Raw genomic sequence first — 19,839 nt, forward strand, 5'->3', positions numbered from 1 at the left:
AATCCAACATGGTGGTAGAGCCCACTTTTTCGAAAACCCCACAGAAGCCATGGCATACGTGGAGGACTATCCCGCTGCCTCCCAGAGGCCAGGTAATTGATCAAAATGCTAGGCTGCAGACGGGAGAGGAGAGGCGAGACTTAGACTGACCTGACTAAACCATCTGCATCCAGTCACCGGAAGAAAGGAATACTTGCAGAGAACGGCCTGCACAGAGGTTTATTGTAGTTTTCAGCCGTGAGCCCGGGACAGGGTAAGCCAGATGGCCGCAGTAGGCTACCCTCAGGAAAGCTCCATCAGTTTTGGGGAATGCCCATGGGAAAGGTTTTGAGAGTTATCGGGCAGCATCATCATGTTGGGGGAGATTATGCAGGTGGGGGGTCAAATTGCCATATGAGACTTCGATATGTTGAGCTGTATGGGATTTGGGTTGGGGGGGGTGTGGTTCTGGGACCCAGTAGGAGGGGCCCTACAAGTTGTGGTCGTGCCACTGTACATGACATGCTTCCAAGAAACATTGAGATAAGAAACAGCGAAGAGACATTCCTGGCACACACTAGAGCGATGACTTGGGGTCCGAAGCCAAAACTGCTTACATGAAATGTTCGAGGATTGAACAACCGACCTAAATCGAGCAAGGTGGGAGCCTATGTCACTAGGCTCCACCCTCCGGTGATCATGCTGCAAGAAACTCACACACTCCAGAAGTTAAACACAGAACTCTTGAAGAACTGGGGGCAACAGATATTATACTGCATACTCCACACAGACAAGGTGTTCTTACTCTAATTCACCCCTCCGTAGGCTTTCGATTTGGTAAAGGCAAAATAGACACTCAGGGTCACTATGTCATAGTATGGGGCAGCATTGCAGGGAGGGAGATTGTATTTGTAAATACTTATGGCCCGAATTTAGACGACCCTGGTTTTTACATAGATGTGGTACATGAAATAGGCTACACAGGGGGTGAACAGATACTGTGGGGAGGAGACTTTAACACCATCCTGGACATCACGTTAGACCGCTCCACTACCAAACACCGAAATCCCTCCAAGACAGCAGCAATGTTACAACAAATCCTAGCACACGATGCCTGGAGATCACTACATCCACACAAGAGACAATACTTGTTTTACTCCTCTGTGCACGATACTGAGTCAGAATAGATTACTGGCTGGTGTCTGCATCCCTCATGCACCAGATCGATAACAGATACTTCCCGCGCACCCTGTCAGACCACCCCATCACAGTGGAAATGAAGCTAGAAAGCGTAAAACCCCAGACTAGGAGGTGGAGGATGCCACCAGACATTAAGGACCCAGCGGTAGCTGATGCACTGCATACAGAGGTGGAATATTTCCTTGAAACCAACAGGGGAACAGTGGATAGGAACTTAACCCTCTGGCAAACCTTTAAGGTATGGGTGAGAGGAATACTAATCTCCAAGACTACGGGTATGTTGAAGTCAGTTAGGGTAGAATTGGCAGAGGTAGAGAAACGCTTGGGAGATCTGGAAGCGCGGTATACAGTTACACATGACAAATCACTCAGACATTAATAGCAGTCTACTGGAATTCAATAAACTAGCAGCTAGGGAACTACTATATGTCAACTCTGCTCAGAGCACGCAGATACGGCGAAGGGAATAGAGCAGGTTGCACCTTAGCCAACATGTTAAAAGCTGAGAGACAGCATACACCGATTTCCAGCATATTAGCTGGAGACAGCACAGTGACCACTAGTGAAGAGGGGATAGAGAGTTCACCCGTTTATTCAGACCTATGCTCCAATCATGATTTGAAATCAGCCAGCAATGTAAGAAAGTACCTCGATAATATTACTCTCCCGACACTGCCCATAGAATATAAACTCGCGCTCGACCAACCCCTAACGACTGATAAGATCACAGATGCAATAAAGTCGTTAGCCAACGGAAAAGCAGCGGGCTCAAACGGATTGGAGTAGATTTGTACAATGAACTAAATGAGGAACTGTCGCCAGTGCTGTTGTTGGTGTGGGAGGAAGCTATGGAATTCGGAACCCTGCCAACATCAATGAGAGAGGCTATAATAACAGTGCTTTTGAAACCTAGGCGACCACCCAATGAGATATTCTCCTACCGACCCCTGTCCCTAATAAATTGTGATGCCAAAATCTTGATAAAATCCTGGCCATGAGACTCATACCAAATATGCCCACATTAGTACACCCAGATTAGTGCGGCTTCATTCCCACCAGGTCAACGGCACTAAACTTCTGACTACCGTTTGGAATCATGGCCCAGAAAACCTGAAGCCCAGGCGGTAGCTGTATCCCTCGACACTGAAAGCATTTGATTCAGTGTAATGGACGTCCCCATTTACAGTACGTGAGAAATTCGGAATTGGCCTGTACTTCCTGAGATGCGTCCGGCTACTGTACTCACAATGGAGCAGTCGCAGCAGCCATCAGGGGACATCAGGGACAGAGGGGCATAAAGATGGCCGGACTAAACCAATCGATATCCTTATACGCGGACGATACATTGCTGTATGTCCGGGAACCTGATACATCTAGGTCCGGCAATGGAAACCATAAACGGGTTTGCCGAATACTCAGGCTATAGGACCAACAGATCTAAATCTGAAATCTTTCCCCTAACCCCTGCCACGCGGTGCCGAACACACATGGACTGCAATGGTCCCCCACTAAAATAAGATACCTGGGAATTATCTTGGCGGGGAAAACCTCCCTATACTCCGACAATCATGAACACCTATTGAGTACTATCTCCACTAAGCTCAGCCTGTGGGCAAAACTTCCCATTTCACTTATCGGTCGAGTGGCCATACTAAAAATGGTAATCCTAGCAAAGCCATTATATATTTTTACTAACATCCCGATATGGCCGGGTGGACAGTTTTTCGCAGCCCTCCGATCCTTGGTTGTAGAGTTTGTGTGGTGCGGGGGGAGCCAGAATGAAATGGGAAAAATGCTGGAGCCATATAAGGGGCATAGCAGCCCCGGACTTTGAATTATATTACAGGGTAGCGCAGGCCCAGTTTGCCAGATACTGGTATGATCTCAACACCTCACATCTGCATAGAGAGACACGCAGCACATCTGACCGACTTACGATCCATCATCTTTAAAGTTAAGCATAAAGATGACTGCCCATTCGACCCAGTCAGCACAACAGTGCATGCATGGTCTAGGATCAATCGTAGGCTCCAACTAGAAACTCCTTATTACTCAGAAGCCCCCTTCTGGAACTGCCCCGGCATTGCAACATTTTATGACCCTGATGTCCAGAAAACATGGGATTCAGAGGGAGAATTCAAAATTAAAGACATCTTCCCCAATGGTAAATTCATAACACTGGAAGAATTCAAGGTTGGGATGGGCAGGGATCAATTGAAAATGCTGCAATACCACAGGATGTGAATGGCCTTTAAGGCTAGATGGCCTCTATTCTCAGACCAACCCCCTCCACACCCATGCCTCGTGGCCTTGTCCACCCAGGCGGGAGTCAGTGTCTCTGGGCTCTACGCTGTTGTAGGGTCAAACATGCCGACGGTAAGATTAAAGCCTCCTGGGAAGCTGACCTGGGAACCACCATATCGGATAAGTCATGGGAAAGATACTGTGAGTTAACAAAGAGGGTATCCATCAATGCAGGCCTCCGTCTGACCCATTCAAGTTATTAAATAAGTTGCATTACACACCCGAGGAGAAAAAAAAATAAATGATAAAATACGCTAAATTTACACGGAATGGCCCCGACAGCTGCCAGAAATGCGGGAGCGAACATGCTGACTCATTTCACATGTACTGGAGTTGCCCACCTATATACAGATTCTGGTAAGAAGTGGCGAACATTCTAGTAGAAATCACAAGTCCCAACAGACCTAACACCCCAAAAATACTTGTTTGGAGACATTAGGACAATCTTAGAAGTCACTAGAATACTTCAACGTTGCGTGCGCAGTGGCAAAAAAATGTATATTACAAAACTTCTGTACTTGACATCCAAGTTACTGAAATGCATTCAATGTTGTGTTGATTAGGCGACGTGTACCACAATCAAATAAAGTTTTTTTTTTAAAAAGGGAAATGGGGCGATATGACCAACAGCTCTTGGGGTGCCTCCCCACCTTGGATCTCCCACCTCAACTTCTCCATCCGACGGGTCTCAACCCTCTTCTTGGTAGCACGTTCCCTTATCAGGAGGCCTCTCCAGGTGGCTTTGGCTGCCTCCCAGACCGTTCGCAGGTAAACCTCCCCAGTGTCATAGCTAAAGTAATCCTCTATTGCCTCATTTCTTTAGCAAAGGCCCAGTCCTTAGTAACAGGTCATTTTTCTGGACCCATGGACTAGGGGGCAGGTAAAACCTCATGGACAGGTGAGCCCTCTCCAAACATCCGTCATACCCTGATCGGCCATAAACCTAAGGAGGCCCCCTGCTGTTTTCCTGTCTTCACCTCCCAGTTAACCCTGACCACCACTATGGTCCATGGACCGGTCCTCCCACATATGAAAATATCCCCCAGCAAGAGAAGCCCTACCATTTGGGTAAATCTCTCCCATGACTCCAGGTAGAAACTGGAACTGTCCCGTATTCAGGAAATATACTTTGGCATGGGTCACCCAACTCCCTCCATGGTTCCGGAGACCATAAGGGTCCCGTCGGCTGCCCCCCTCCAAACCCATGGTTCACCTATGCAGATTCTCAGATTGAGGAGGATTCCCACTCCACCCTTCTTGGTGGGGCCCAAAGACCAAAAGACCTGCCCAATTTGAGCCCCTGTGATGCGCCTTTCCTTCCCTCGAACCAGCCTCCTTTTCTGTACCATCAATATGTCCAGACCCCTGTTACGGAATTCCCTTCCAAGTAACAATCGCTTAGTGGGCGAATTCAAACCCTTGACATTTAAGGTCCCCATCTGAAGTGCATCGGCTCGGCCTTCAATGGTCAGAATGGCTTGCATTTACATGGATCAACTGTCCCGACAACTCAATTCCGATTAACTCCCAGAAATTCAATTTCTCCAAAACTGTCCCCCTCACCCCAATCCCCCACCTCTCCACTTCCTATCCCCTCCCAACTCCTGTGGGGCTTGGGAGTCATCCCTATAAAAAAACAGATCTCCTACCCTTCAGACCAAAGCCTTCATCCCCTCCCCTGCTCCCTTACCCCCTTCCTCCCCGTCACTCTCACCCTGGGACCCCCTCCATCCCTGCAAGGCACCTCCCTTGTGATGGGCCATCAAGGGTGACCACCCACAGTCTCAAATGTCTCTCCCTTCCCCCGTCCGAATCTAAACATTGCAGGCCACCTAGGGCCTGTATTTACATCTGTCCGTAGTTCTCAGCTAGAGCCACAACCTTATTTTGCTGTTGAGAGATAAGGGGGAGTGGGTGTTCAGCTTCTTGTATTTTCTGCCCCCCAGCATTCTTCTCTTCACACTATGATTACCCTCCTGGCTCAGTTCCATTGCTGTCCCACCAGTGTCACCACCAGGGCCTTCATGCAAAATTTCCTTCAGGACAGGTAGAACCTGTTATGCCTCCTGGCCACTTGTGATTCGGTAGTCCACTTCTCTCTCAAGTTAGTGCGAAAGGGAAGGCCCAGCAATATCCAATACGGTTCTCCGTGAGACATTGCGTCAAGGGGCGGCAGCCTCTACGCTGGGACAAAGACCTGATAAATCCTGAATACCTCGACTATCTCCCTCGAATTGGACACTGCCCAAATGCTTGGCTTTACCTAGCACTTCCATCTTTTCCCTGTATCTCAGGAAAAAGACCATTATCGACCTTTGGCCCCTACCTCCTCCACTAACGCCTCTATGGGCCCTTTTCAGCTGGACATACTCCCCAGACCCACCCCCTTGCCCCCCCCACCCCCCATCTGCCATGAAGATCGAGTTAATCAGACCTTGCACCTTCCTCCTAACATCTGTGGCCATCTCACCCTTCTGCTCTTATCCCAAGAATAAGTTGTTACAATGCTCCCAGTTTGAGGGAATTCAGTTTCAACAGCGTATCCTCTTCACAGGACACTATCCCCAAGCCTGGACCCCTTTGTTATGGGACCAGGTGCCAGGGTCTCCAGCCTGGCTGGGTGTAATGGGGCTGTCCTAGGTCAGGTGCATGTCCGTGCTCTACCTTGCTGGCCTGGGCCCTGTATAGCCACCTCCTTTGCAGTGTGTCCTGGCACAGGAAGCCCGATTCTCGCCAGTGATGGCCTCTCCAGAAACTACTGCTGTGCTTCCTTCTAGGGGGGACCCCTTCGTGCCTTCTTGCACCCATATCCCTAAAGGGACACCAATCACAAGGACCAAAGTGTGGGCTGTGCCGTCCCAACCCCTCCGCCAAGGGGGTGAGCAGCCTCTGTTACCATGTGCTCAGGAGTTCAACCCCCCCCCTCAGGGGCTCCGAGTCACTGCTCCACGGGGCTGCCCTGTTGGTCTCATGCTGCAGTGCCACTGGGTCTGGTTGGGGAAGGGGGTGAGGAGAACCCAGTCACCGGTTCTTGGTAGGCCTGCAGCACCCCCTGAGCGACGTCTGGTTCGGGTGGTAGTCCTTGACTGACCTTCTCCCGGCACTTTTCCATGGCTGGTCTCTTCGATGCCATCTATGCCTCCACACTACGATAAATGGCGGGGGCCCTGTTTGATAGATTTCACCTCCTGGGCCCAGTGCTGCTCCTCATCTCAGAGCTTTGCATGTCCCGAAGCACCAGGTGTCTCTGCGTTATATGCCACTCTGCGGCGGTCCCCTTGCTGGGTCTCCTCCCAGCCCTCTGCCTCAAGGCTCAGATGGCACACTGCGCGAGCATTGGAGGGATTTTTCGGCCACGGCTGTTTTGCCTGGGGTGCTCAGACAACCCCTGGGCTCCTGCCACACCCGTTTGCTTGGCTTGGCCCAGTCTGCTTGCCTCCACTGCTGCCAGGGTGCACGTTGTACACCGCCCCCCCGGGTGCGTGCTGCTGGTCTCCACAGCACAGAAAGTGAAAGTGCTTCTCTTGCAGCTAGGGCAAGCCAAAATCCCTCTTATGGACGGTGTGGCAGAGAGTCTATGTGGCCATCTCTGTCCATGCCCCCGGGTGGTCTCCTAGACTGACGTTTTAAAGTGTGTAATTTAAGGCAGAAGGAATCGTCATGAGTCTTATTTTGAATTCCCTTGTTAAGACATCTGCTCCAAGCAGATAGTGGAGCATCACCGGTAAAGAGGGTGTTCTTGGAGGGTGACCGATTGGAAAAAGGTGTTATCTTACCTTCTGTTCCTCATCCCTACAGATCTCAGGAGATCTGACACAAGGAAATTGTTTATTTACTTCCCCTATGGTGTTTGGAGTTGTGGGATACATCAACTGTAGCCAAGTCAATCAAATGGGTCTGTGGTGTTACCGACTTGTCCAGGAGCTGCGTATCTGAAATGTAGTGCAAGTCTACGATTAGAGGAGAGTTGTCAGGTAATAACTCAGAAGGATAGAGTTAAAGTAGGACTAAGTGAGGGTTTAGCGATAATCTGATGCTATTCCATTTTATAGATATCTGCAACCAAAGGAGTGAGCTCTTTATTTTGTTGCAATCCCTTTCCTCCAGCGGTGTTGTGAATATAAACAGGTAGAGATTCAAGTCTGTTCCACACTAGACACTCATGGAGACTGTTGGGCCATCGTTGGCTCCTGCTGAATCTCAGCTACCAGTTTCCCGACATTAAGTAGCAAGGGTTTCACCGGCTCCAGGTAAGCAGTCTGAAAACACTATGCAAAGTACCTTTTGGATGCCATGCTCCCTAAACAACCATAATAAATATGCAGTGCACCAACCTCTGGACGAGTTGCGTTGTGGAAATGACACTTCAGATTCCACTGACAAGCTAGAAGTTACTGACTGGTTGAATAAATATTTCATGTGAGGAAGGTCCGTAAACTTCCCTTTACGATCCACAAAGAATTGTCAGATATACAGGAAAATGCTCCGCCAAGTGAAAAGGATCAGTGGGCACTCAAAGGGTGTTAACTCCACAAGGACACTAGCAAGATGAACAAGGTTAGTTAGTAGCCCCAGAGATATTGCAAACAAATTTACTCATGCCAAGACACAGGGAAAGTTGGATTTCCACCCTATGAAAGCACTTGTCACCCTCTATTTCACTGCCATAGCACAAGCCTAATCCAAGTGGTGTGTTGTATGACTCCAGAACAATGTAGGCAAAACGTCCCCAGTCATGCCAGGAGCACACTTCACTCTATGGCCGTTTTGTGGGTCTCCAGGTGGATTTCATGTAATTGCCTTGTTGCAATGTAATATATGTCCTAGTCTTATTAGAATACTTGTACCTGGATATAGGCACAGCAGTGCACGCATGCTGATGCAATTACAGGTGTGAAAATTAAAATTCTTAAGGATTTTATACCAAGATTTGGTGTCCCTATAACAAATGGTGATCAATGACTTCCTTTATGAACCGGATAATAAAATCTCCATACTGCCCTCAAAAGTGCAACAATCTTAAATGTCCACACTATCCAAAGTTAGCAGGCACAGTAGATCAAAATCGGGTGCCCAAGAATAGATTAAGTGTGTAAGAATCTTGATTGAAGTGGTCCGATATACTCCCTTTAGTTTTGCACCCCAAATCAAAGGGCAGGGTTTGAGCCCCCATGAGGTGCTACATCTATATCCAAGGGGACTGCTCATCTCCCATCGAGCCAGTTCATGATAATATCCATTTGTCAGATGATAAATTATGTAAAGACTCATCAACTCTATTAGCTCTGTTCACAAAGTGAAAATCTCTGAAGACACCAACTGAAGGCTGCCATTCTATGGAGCATGACAAATATGTGATAAAGACCTACAAGCCAAAATATGCATGGGTATGGTACTAATCCAGGTACTTTAAAGCACAAATTCTGCCATAAAAGGTCAGTGAGACCACCACTTGAGTGCATGCTACCACCGCAAGAACATTGAAGCGCCAGAGCAATGAGCGGGGAACTGTAACCTGCCAAACAATTGTGACCCTCTGCGGTCTGCTCACCAGCTCAAGCAGTTCTTTCCTTAAAAGAATAACATCCTATTCCTGCACGGCATGTGTCTAGACTAAAACAAAATCTCATTTGAAAGCTACTGCAGATGCTGAATCATGGCCCTGGTAATGCCAGAGGTACATAGTATCTTTGCATAGGGGAGGACCTTGCAGCTCAATGGGAGTTGTGAGTGTGGCATCAATCTTTTCTTAGGATTGATATGTAAACAAGCTCATCAGCTCAGGCAGGCCCTGTACCCATGTGAAGCACTCCTAAACTGGCTCCCAGATAAAAGCTATACCGGACCGTATCTCAGGATCCACCACCATTAACACTCCCAGTCTAGTTATTCAGGGTGGAACTGAATGAAGTCAAGCTGACTAAATGTGACTAACTTGCCCGAGTTTATACGCATTACTAATAGAATGCATTGTCAGTTTTATACTTTAGACAATTGGAAGAAATGCAGCAGTCCAAGTTTCACCATGGATCGGTCGCCACAATCTTGGTAAATGTAACGCATCAGAAATAAATCACTGATGATTGTAATAAGGCAAACATACCTTAGGGTTCCGCTTGGTGTCTGTACTGGGCATGGACAATATATAAAGGCCAGAAGTTAAGAATGGATTTCAATTACACTGTTGAATGGTTTTGTTTTTCAATAACTACTTTGAATTTCTGGAACACAGAGGTAGCTAAGGTTGTCACTTTTGGTAGGATACAGTTAGTCAGATAAATCCAGGTTTTGACATCTCATTGTCAATACTTAATTTGGTACAATGGCTTCCAATTCCTCTGTCTGTATTTCATGCCAAAACAGTTTCCCAATTGTTCAGAGGTAGCGGCAATAATGTTGCAATGTTTGAGGAGGGGCGTACTAAGTGGCTGATCATGTGTCAGATGGTGCATATACAGCACTTGCTGCTTGGAGAATGCATCAGGTTCAAGGATTAAATGAATGTGTGGGTTAATAAGAAAGTGCAGCATGGTTCATCACTTAAGCACAGCTAACCAATACTGATACATCAACAACTCCAGGCGATCAGAACCCTCGAAACAATCACTAAAGCTGTATTAGACTAACTTATCAAAGTAGTTGTATCATGGAGAAGTGCAAGTCTACCTCTATAATGAGCGCCTATGCATCGGGGAAGGTGTATTGCACAACAGCTGGCCAAGAATTATCTGCAACAGTTCCAGGATTCGGAAGGAGAGATGGCCCTTGAGAGACCTGTGTCCTCACCTCTAGTTGTCTTTCTTTGTTGGACTTATTATGCTACCGCTTTCCCACGTTTTACCCAAGACAATGCTTATTCTGCCACATACTGAAGAACGCATGCACAGAGGGACAATGGCAGCCATTGTTTGCTGCAGGTACTGGAGCAAAGCCATGGAATAAACCAGAATGAACTTGACTAGACAATGGACTGTTGAATGTGGGTGGAGTAACTTGCCCCTCTGCTGATGAGGAGAGATCAGAAGAACCCATCTGGAAGATGTTCCCACCGCCAGTGATATCTTGCTTGACTAGAAGTAGGTCAGTAAACGTCACTTCCCTTCATGAACATTATAGATAGACTCCTGATCTGAACTAATGGACTTATAGTTTGCCAGGATGCCAGATACATGCGCCAAAAGACCTTGTCAGATTTTCTTAAACCGTCCTTGGTCAAGTGACCAGATATCTAGAAAGGTAACTGGTTTGATGGGCAGGTCAGTGTGGTGGGTTTCAGTTACAGGCATTGCTCCTTTACTTTCAAGACAATAAATCCTAGCTGTTCACCATCAGCCTAAATTAAAGTGAGCCTGGTTTCTCCGACGGATGGGCTGGGCAGTATTACAGAGCTTTGGAGGTCCTGCAAAACCATGCAGCCAGGATGACCCGTTAGTCCAGTATTAGTTTAACACAAAATGCATCTTTCTGGTTTTGTGTGTAAAACTGTATAAACCCTCTAGTTCCTGTGCTCAAGGGGCTCATTTAAGGGATGGGGATACTATGCCCGATTCCCAACCCATTTCTGCACAGCTGCATAGAAAACCGTGAGCATTTGCTGCCCGTTTTCTTGTTGGATTATTGGGTGATTGAGGGTTTCTGCAGGTGTGATGGCCGAGGAGTATTGATGCTTGTACCCTAAACAATTGCTTGCTTGAATGAGAGTGAATGATTAACAAAAAAGGAATGATGCAAGGAAACCTGGGCATATCAGGTATTGGTTGCATAATTTCATTTGATTACGAGAGCCTGCGGGTAGATGCTACTTACTATACAACTCAATCTTGATAACTACATGCATCTGAACATCTTCAATTAAAAGAACAATGTTATCTTCACTGGTCCAGCTTCCTGCCTCGTCCATTTAGAATGCATCCATCATTCAATGTAAAAATGTTGTTAATGTTGCAGGTGGACAGGAAACTGTTGCTCTTTTAATGCTAGTAGGGTGGACAGGGCATTAGTTCCCCCAAGGTTGGTGAAGCTAACGTTTTTTCAAGATTTTCTTAACCACATTTATTCAGGCTTTAAGTTAAGGATTACACCAACAAATTGCTAAATGTTTAATTACTGTCCAAGTGTACACAAATACTGCTGCTCATTACATTCTTACCCTTGGGAAATATATCCAAGAGAAATTCTAAGCCACTGACCAAACACAAAATGACACTGCAAGGCCCACAAAGGCAGTTTGGCTCAAAACCCCTTTCTTGTATGATTAATGATGAAAACCATGTACTGACACATAATAGTGTCTCAATTACTCTTTTCTTCCTTTTGACTAGCATTGTCATTGTCTTTAAATGTTTCAATGGTCTTGCTCCTCCCCATCTCTGCTCTCTAATCTCTACATTCCATCATGCACTTTCCTCTTCACTGCTCCATCTCCTCCTTGTGCCCCTTTCTCACTTAAACTCTTGGAATTGTCTCTCCATCTCGCTCTACTTCCTTGCTACATCGTATATAGTATTAAAACCCTTTCCACTCAAAATGTATGTTCTATTCCTCTCCCTTATTTTATTTCTTGAATTATAAACTGCTAAACGTGTGTACAGACATATCGAAAATTTTACCTTACTTAGGTGAAATCGCTTTATAAGCTTGAGTAGATACACATACAATTCCTACCAGGAATCTCTTGAGTCAGTCTGGCACATTTTAGATCTAGCTAAAGTACTCTTTCGGAGTGAATGCATCCGAATATCATGTATGACAGTGCTACCTATTAGTAATTTTCTGAAATTGGAGGTTGTCACACAGCCTGTGCATTCTCAAGGAGTGCCTCTGGTTCGAAACAAAGTAGAAGTGGGGATCTCTACCCCAATTCGCAGTCTAGTTGAGAACACTCCTGAAATAATGGTTCTTGGAGGGTAGAGCTAAGATTAGCCAGTCACTCGCACTTAAGGATCATAAAGGGCAATATTTTCAACATTGGGCCCGAATGAATAACAGTAACCACCTTATTTTTAGCACATTTTCACTGCCATCACAAAGAAACCTCAAGTTACACATTAGCTTTCAAGTGTATACTCCCTCAATTAAATATAAAACTAACAGACAGTGCTGCTCACTAACTTTTAATCCACAATGAAGTAATTTAAAATTTGTGTTTTTTGGAACTTAATTATTCGAAAGTAGGCAACTTAGTTTGGACTGAGCCATACACGGAACAAAGTAGTGAAGTGGTTGTCAAAATACCAAGCAAATGTATTGGGCTCAGTCTATGAAAAAAGTAAGTTAATAAGTCGGACATGATGCATGTGTTTCACTCAGAGCCTAATGTGTTGGTCGAAAGTTTGCAATTGAGCGTGATGAATTGAGAAATTGGGTCTAGTACATACTGATCTGTGCCTCTTCACTTGCAGAAATAAGTACGTGTTAACAATTGATATTGAGGTAGTTACTGCTTGTCTAAACGAAATTTGCTTCCCTTTAAATTACAATACGGCCCTAAAAAAGTACGCATTTTAAATATTTTATTTTGTATTCAGAGTTTGCAAGCAGTATGGGCTATTATGGTTTGATTTCTCTTTCTGGTTTACACACTAGGTTGAGCGTCTTGTCTACTGTATAGCAACGCAACAGTTTCGTTTTGATTTACCATACGTAATATACTTCTGGACAGTGCGGGCGTCATCACACGGCTTGAAACAGAATCACTGAAATCTTGTAGGGCAGACGGGCCTAACCAGTTTCAGATTAACTACAGATTGTCTTTATGTAAATAACCTTGCATGTTGATACACACTTGCTTTTTGCTAAAGAGCCATCTATTTGCAGAGGTCCTCTATGCAATAATTAGAGTTACTCTTCTGCAGTGTTACAGGAACAAGTCACAACAAAGGAACTAGCAAGTGCACCACCAAATTTGCATACTCCCTCCCAATGAAATTAACACCCAACCTTCAGCCAAGCATCCAGTTTGTACAGCAGCGTAGGAGAGCAAGGATGGAACAATTGAGGACTAAATGCGAATTTAGCATTACTGTGGCCACACCTTAACAGCCCCACAATGCAAATCTACCATTTATACAACTAGCTCCCATGGAAATACTGGTTCCAACTCAAATCAGATTATTAAACTACTGCTGGGACCATCAAAATAACTTAAGTGTCGTTTTTCAAAGTGCCACCTGGATATTACTGATATTGTAGTCAGCCACCCAAGAACTACTGCAAACACATAATTGTATCCTCGAAGTGCCAGCTCACTGGTGACAAGAGACGCAAGCCAACAACTGTGGAAGCAAAGTAAGCTACCCAAACAAATCCAGAACTTTGCAGATGAGGGGCACACCTAACCAGACGGGTATTAACCATCCATGTGCTATAAGGACCGGGTGTGCAGTGATTTGATCCACATACATTTGATATACATACATGGTATGCAGCAAGTGTGGGATATGAGGGAATAAAGTGGCATGGCGGAGGTACCCAAATACAACCAAAAAATTGAAAAGTCAACAATCAACTTGTCATGACCAAACTTGAGACTTTCGAAATGGTCTTAAAGCTAAGAACCAACGACAGATGCCTAGTACAGGTAAAGTCGCCTTTTTATTCAGGACTCCATTAACGAGAATCCTATTAGACCAGCAACTGCCGTTGCTGATAACCATACATTGTAGTTGAGGAAATCAGATGTTTTGCGGGTGGATCTCACCAATAGCATGCTGTTAAACTGAGCAAGAGGTCGCGATGTTCTAGTAGCATGCTTTTGGCTCAATTTTCCAGTTCTAGGAGATCCAGAAAACATACTTGTTATTTCATCCCCCAACCAGTACCAGAAACAGCTTTTATTTTCAATGACAAGAGGATGGTGCAGGAAAATTAAATCAAAATGCATTATGGTAATTGTGTTGCATAAGCAAAGCTAGAAAATACCATCTTAAAACTGGTTGATAGTGATTATTCATAGAACCATAAACAGGAGTCCACTGATATAAGGCATACAGATCTTAGACCCTTGTGAGTAACCAAGAACCTGGCGAGTACACTGATCACAGTCAAACTACATGATCAGCCAATGAAATGATCTTGCTGCATCCACATAAAAACAAAGCAGAGTTCATGTAACAAACTAAAAAGCCTGATCCATAAAACACCAACCCACAGAGGAAGCAGAAAACGCAGCACACTTTTTAAAGCAATTTGTAACTAAAACGCAGCATAAACACTTTATAGTCCAAAAGATATGATGGGTAGACCACCTTCAGCAATTATTGACAGACAAGCATATCCAAACCATTCAAGAGGCCTCCACTATACTTATATATTTTTGTCAAACTGAAGGTTTCTGAAACTAGCATTCATTTTTAATCACCCAGCCTTCTTGTAAGGAGATTAAAAAAATAACTGAGCATTGAACTGGTTACTCTAATGCTCAGAAGATTTAATTAAACTCAGTAAGCAATGTTGTGTAATTTACTAAATATACTACAAATGTTTGTTCCTTAAAGCGAACACTAGTTAAAAAAGATATTGTTTATGTCATGTATTGGAGAAAATGGTGGATATTTTAAATCAAGGAGATGAATGTTTCGAATGTATTACACTTGACGCCAAGGATGAGCTACGCCCCATTTAAAAACTGCCAAACAAAAGTCTGGCTACATCTTTTGGACTATAAATCTTGTTTATGGAGTTTGCTGCACATTGCATGCTTGCAAGTTATGCACAATCTATTGTATACTACAATTTGATACACATTTTTTAAACAAGTTGACATGCCTGTATTCCAGGAAACTACATGGCAAACCTTTGGTAAAAAAATCTAATCTAAAATCACAGCAGCATGAAACACATTGCAAAGAAACGAGATTCTTGTAACAAATAGACCAGAAGAGGCCCATAATGCCAGAGAAAAATGTGCCGATATCCAGCAGCTGCCTTTAGCTCCTGCTCATCACATCTTAATCCGAAGGCAACCGGACATTAGAAAAGGAGAATCCTCCTTACTGAAGGCATGATTCTCTCTCCCCTTTGACTTGTTTGTGAAATCCAATTTGTTGCAGGTAATGCAACAAGTGTTGCTGTTGGTAGGCTTGGCATCACAGTTAATATTCCATTACCTCTGTATTCTTCCTAGTCCCAGTACTTTATCTTGGAGGTGCCGACCTCCATGACAGGAACCCTTTTTCCAAGCTATCTTTGTCCCCCAGGTTTTCCCCTTAAGGTATAGTAAGTAGCTACAGGTTCCAACCGACAATCACCCTTATTTGTTCCTGTACTCTGGACAGAGACCTGAGCAGAAAGCTGGGCTGGTCACTATCATTTTAAAACATTCCCAACCGCTGGGAGGGAATTGGGGAACCAAACCTGGACCCAAATTATCTGATCCAGCTGAGTGCATCAGCATGGAAGATCTCACTGGGGGCCTGCTGAGTGACAAGGCAATGAGTGGGCGGTTTGTGGTTAACCTGCTTCTTCAGGGCCCGATTATATTCCAATCTGCTTTTTTTGTTTATGCTTTCTTACACGCTGTTCCTTTTGCAAATCTGGTGCTGCAGCTTAGATGATGGGCTGGGCTGTCTCCTTGCTGATACAACAGGAGGGCTGGTCAGGTGGCGTACATGTTGGTTTGTGAAAAGTAAACCCTGCACTGTGTATGCACGCGTCTAGCAGAACGGGTAGCTATTAAACATGTTTGGTATGCGCTGCCTGAAAGATGCGTGGCAGCAGTAGAATTCTCAATGACATCCAGAAAATGCAGCAAAAAGAGGAAGCCTATACAGAATCAGCATTTTTAGTTTAGAACTCTTCCCTTTAAGTTGAAAACTGCCACCAGGGTATTTTATTTTTTACATTTTTAAAGCGCTCAGACAGCCCGCAAGCATCGAGGCGCTGATACAGGAATTGTTTATTTTTTAGTTGCGTAATTGCTATTTTGTCTTAGTTGCATATTTATAACGCGCTTAAATACCTAGAGTTTCTAAGCGCGGACCCGGGGATCGAACCTGTGTTGCTTAGCGTTGTCTTGCTTCCAAGGCGAGCACGTTGCTGCTGAGCTATCCTTCCGTGACAATGTACAAAGGCCTTCGCCCCCGGTGATGGCCTCATCAGATCTGGAAGGCATCCAGGTGTTCCCTAACCTGGACAATTATCTGCTAAGAGCTCCATCAAGAGAATCCATGCTGGCACATGACTGGGGCTGGGGGTATGCTGTATGCACCAATCAGCGGGCTTCCCAATAAACAAGGCCTGTTTAGATCACAAAGCCAAGGACAGGGCTTTCTAAGGAGCTTTTATTCCACACTTCTGTAGATAGGGCAAAGCTGTTTCTCAAACTCCTCTTAAAGTAGAATCGGCTCGCCAGCTCTACAGTGAAGGCCTCCTACACATTTTTGGGTCCCTGTTTTTCCATCTGAACAAGCAATGGGTGCCAGACTTGCGAGACATTGATTCCAGTTTTGAGCTCACTAGGCAGTCTACAGAGGTGGTTAGACATGAAAAACCTACTAAAGGGCTTCCCACCTCGCCTTGCCTCTGAGGCAGAATTACTACCAACAGTACTTGCACAGGTTGGATTGGCATTACAAGGGCCTCTTTCGAGCAGAGGGAATACCTTGTGGAACCACAAGCCAGTCAAATTGCAGGGAGTTGGTAGCCATTTTCAGGGTTATGCTTTCTCCCTTCAATTCAATTGTAATCGTGACAGACTATTATGGCTTACATGAGTCACCTGGACACACAATCCTTCTGAAATGCCCAGTTCATCATTTGATAACGTGGGCAGAAACCAACCTGGTGTGCTTTAAGGAGATGCACATTCAGGGGGTAGAAACTCCACATTTGGGATTGCTAATCAGTCCGTTTACTCCCTACCAGAAGTAGTCCATGTGTCTGCTCTCCCAGCCCCAGATGTATGTCATTTCATCAAGAATATTTCACCTAATGGAGATTTCGCCAAATCCATTTCACTGAAAACTAGATCTACTTTCTTATAATGCGAGGGAGAACCCTGCATCCTCCCTCACCCCTCCCTACCCCAACGTATACACCTTCCCCACACCCGACCTATTATGCATTACACATCTAGCATTTCCCCTACCATTTTCAGTGAAATCCTATTAGGTGAAATGGTATTCGAAGAAAACTATGGTAAAGCCCAGCCCCGCCCACTTTTCGGGGATGGTGTGGTGCAACAAGGCAACCCTGGGCAGGAGGGGAAAGAGGGAAGGTGACACCTGTGCACGAGGAAGGGCTTGATGGATCCCAAGGCATAAGGGGAAAGAGGGTGGCTGGAAGGCACCCTCACCTAGAATGGGTGGTAGGAAGATGCACCTGAACAGAAAGAAGGGGAACAGAGTCTCTAGGAAGAAAGGGCAGGGTGTCCTCTAGACAGAAGGGAGAAGAGCACGGAGCATAAAGCAACAAGCTACCCACTGGGTAGGCAAGGGGGCAGGGGTTGGAGCAGCACATTGGTGCAAAAGAGGGGTGGGGAAGAGAACCATCCCTGGTCAGTACACAGGCGTAGGGGACAGCAAATACCAGACAACAAGGGAGAGGGGGAGTGGAAGCGCCCCTGATCAATAGAGAAGGGAAACACCACTCAACAGAAAGGTGGGGGGAAAGGTCTGGGTAGGAGACATATGCAGCAAATTTAGAAAAGAGCAAGTAATGGCCAGGGCACAAGGTCAGTCTGTCCACTTTGGGGAGATTGAGATTGTAGAGGGAAGGGGGGGAGCCGTCTTCCATTATGCTCTGCCTGGGACTCTTGGGAAACGGCCTATACAAGAGCCTACAATCCAAGATTTCAGCTGGAAGAGCCGATCATTTACATTTAATCAATCATTAATGTAGTAGTAGCAAACAGAGGTAGTGAACAAGCCTGCCCAGAGAGATCTGCTGTGCCTGTGCTTGGTTAATGCTTTATTAATCGCATACATATATACAATGCCTGGACATTTAGTTGGGCAGAATGAAGAGACACTGATATTGGGTTGTAAGGAGCAATTTGGTGCGAGTTTGCACACGTAATTTATTTTCTCTGCTATAGATACTATGGCTTGAGTAGTGGGGCGGGAAAAAGCCCCATTCAGCACGAGAATGCGAGCCATTTGGTTCATCATAGTACTTAACACAGGCATAATTTAAGAGGGGCATGGTTGTTAGCCAGCCATCCCCCAAATTTCGTGGCACACCATTTTGTCCCACTCATTTTGCAGGGGACCCTTTCATTCAAATCCTCCCCCTAACTCCACCGCCCCCAACCCCAACATTTTAAGCAAACAAAATAGTCCACTGGTGCTTAATACTTGAAGTTCGCGTTGGGAACTACCCTCATGGGGTTTTATAGCGTACAAGACGCCCGGGTGGCTTTTTCAGTTAGACGAATACAACAAGCAGCCTTTTAGCTTTCGTGGACACCTTTTTGAAGTAAAATAAAAACTTGAAATAATGTCAAGACGAAGATGGGTGAGTACTACCAGAGTAACCACACCTGACTGCATAAAATTAAAGGGCAATCGAAACGTGCATGACACGTACGGTCGGCGGGTACTCATAGCGGATAAAGTAACACTTGGGTTGTATTTCCTGCTTGCCTTCACCGGACATTGAATGGTACATTTTCGGGGCCAATATTACATACAGGTAGGACTTAAAATGCACACCAATACTTCACGTTCCGTACCACCGGATGACTAACACACGGCCCCCCTTTGTAATGCCACTGTAACCAAACAGGTTCTAGCCTTAGACCGTTACCTCGTACTGCCAGCCGGGGATGGGGTGCGCGAGCCTTGCCGCTGCGACTACGACTGCCAAAACTCCGCCTTAACCTCACACCTGCCTCCGACAAACCCATCCCCTCCCCCCGCCACCCATCTTTATATCCTCTACTCCAGTTGAGCGCAGCAGCGCCGCGGGGGTGGGGCGGAGACAGGAGGGGCGGGGAGAGTCCGAGGAACCACTGTGCTACAATCTGCTTACTGCCACCCGTTTGGGTCGATTGTGACGTCAGCACGCAACTTTGCGTCTGCTCAGGCCGCAGTCAAGGCTCTACATTCTAGAGCACCCGAAAGTGCTTGAACCGGTGGTGGACCGGGTTTGGAAGGTACGACCGCAGGTGTGGGAGTCACGCAAGTGCGTTCTTCCAAAACTTCAAATTATCTTTGATCTCATAAAGTATTGGTGACTTAAGTATACTTCTTTTTTCTTTCATTTTAATTTTTTTTTTTATAGTTCGTATACAACTTTTACAAAATTAAACATTTTTGCAACCAGTATTCCGTTCTATGTAACTAATTTTCAAGCAATCATCAATCCTTATTACTTTTTTTACAAATCCAATGAAAGGAGACATTTTACAATTGCCAT

The 19,839-nt window shown here is 45.5% G+C and overlaps 1 protein-coding gene across 13 annotated transcripts in view; it reads right to left on the minus strand.

Moving 5' to 3' along the window:
- The window catches only part of CAPRIN2 (caprin family member 2), a 2,777,496-nt gene extending 2,758,021 nt beyond the window's left edge, over nucleotides 1–19,475 (minus strand). For all 13 annotated transcript variants that reach the window (XM_069628538.1, XM_069628546.1, XM_069628537.1 and 10 more), the window contains exon 1: nucleotides 19,228–19,475. The gene's annotated coding sequence lies outside the window, so the exon portion shown is untranslated. The remainder of the gene's footprint in view (nucleotides 1–19,227) is intronic.
- Between the last annotated feature and the right edge of the window lie 364 nt (nucleotides 19,476–19,839).

The sequence above is a fragment of the Ambystoma mexicanum genome, chromosome 12 (assembly GCF_040938575.1).
Source record: "Ambystoma mexicanum isolate Mex_15411 chromosome 12, UKY_AmexF1_1, whole genome shotgun sequence".
Classification (NCBI taxonomy): Eukaryota; Metazoa; Chordata; class Amphibia; order Caudata; family Ambystomatidae; genus Ambystoma; species Ambystoma mexicanum.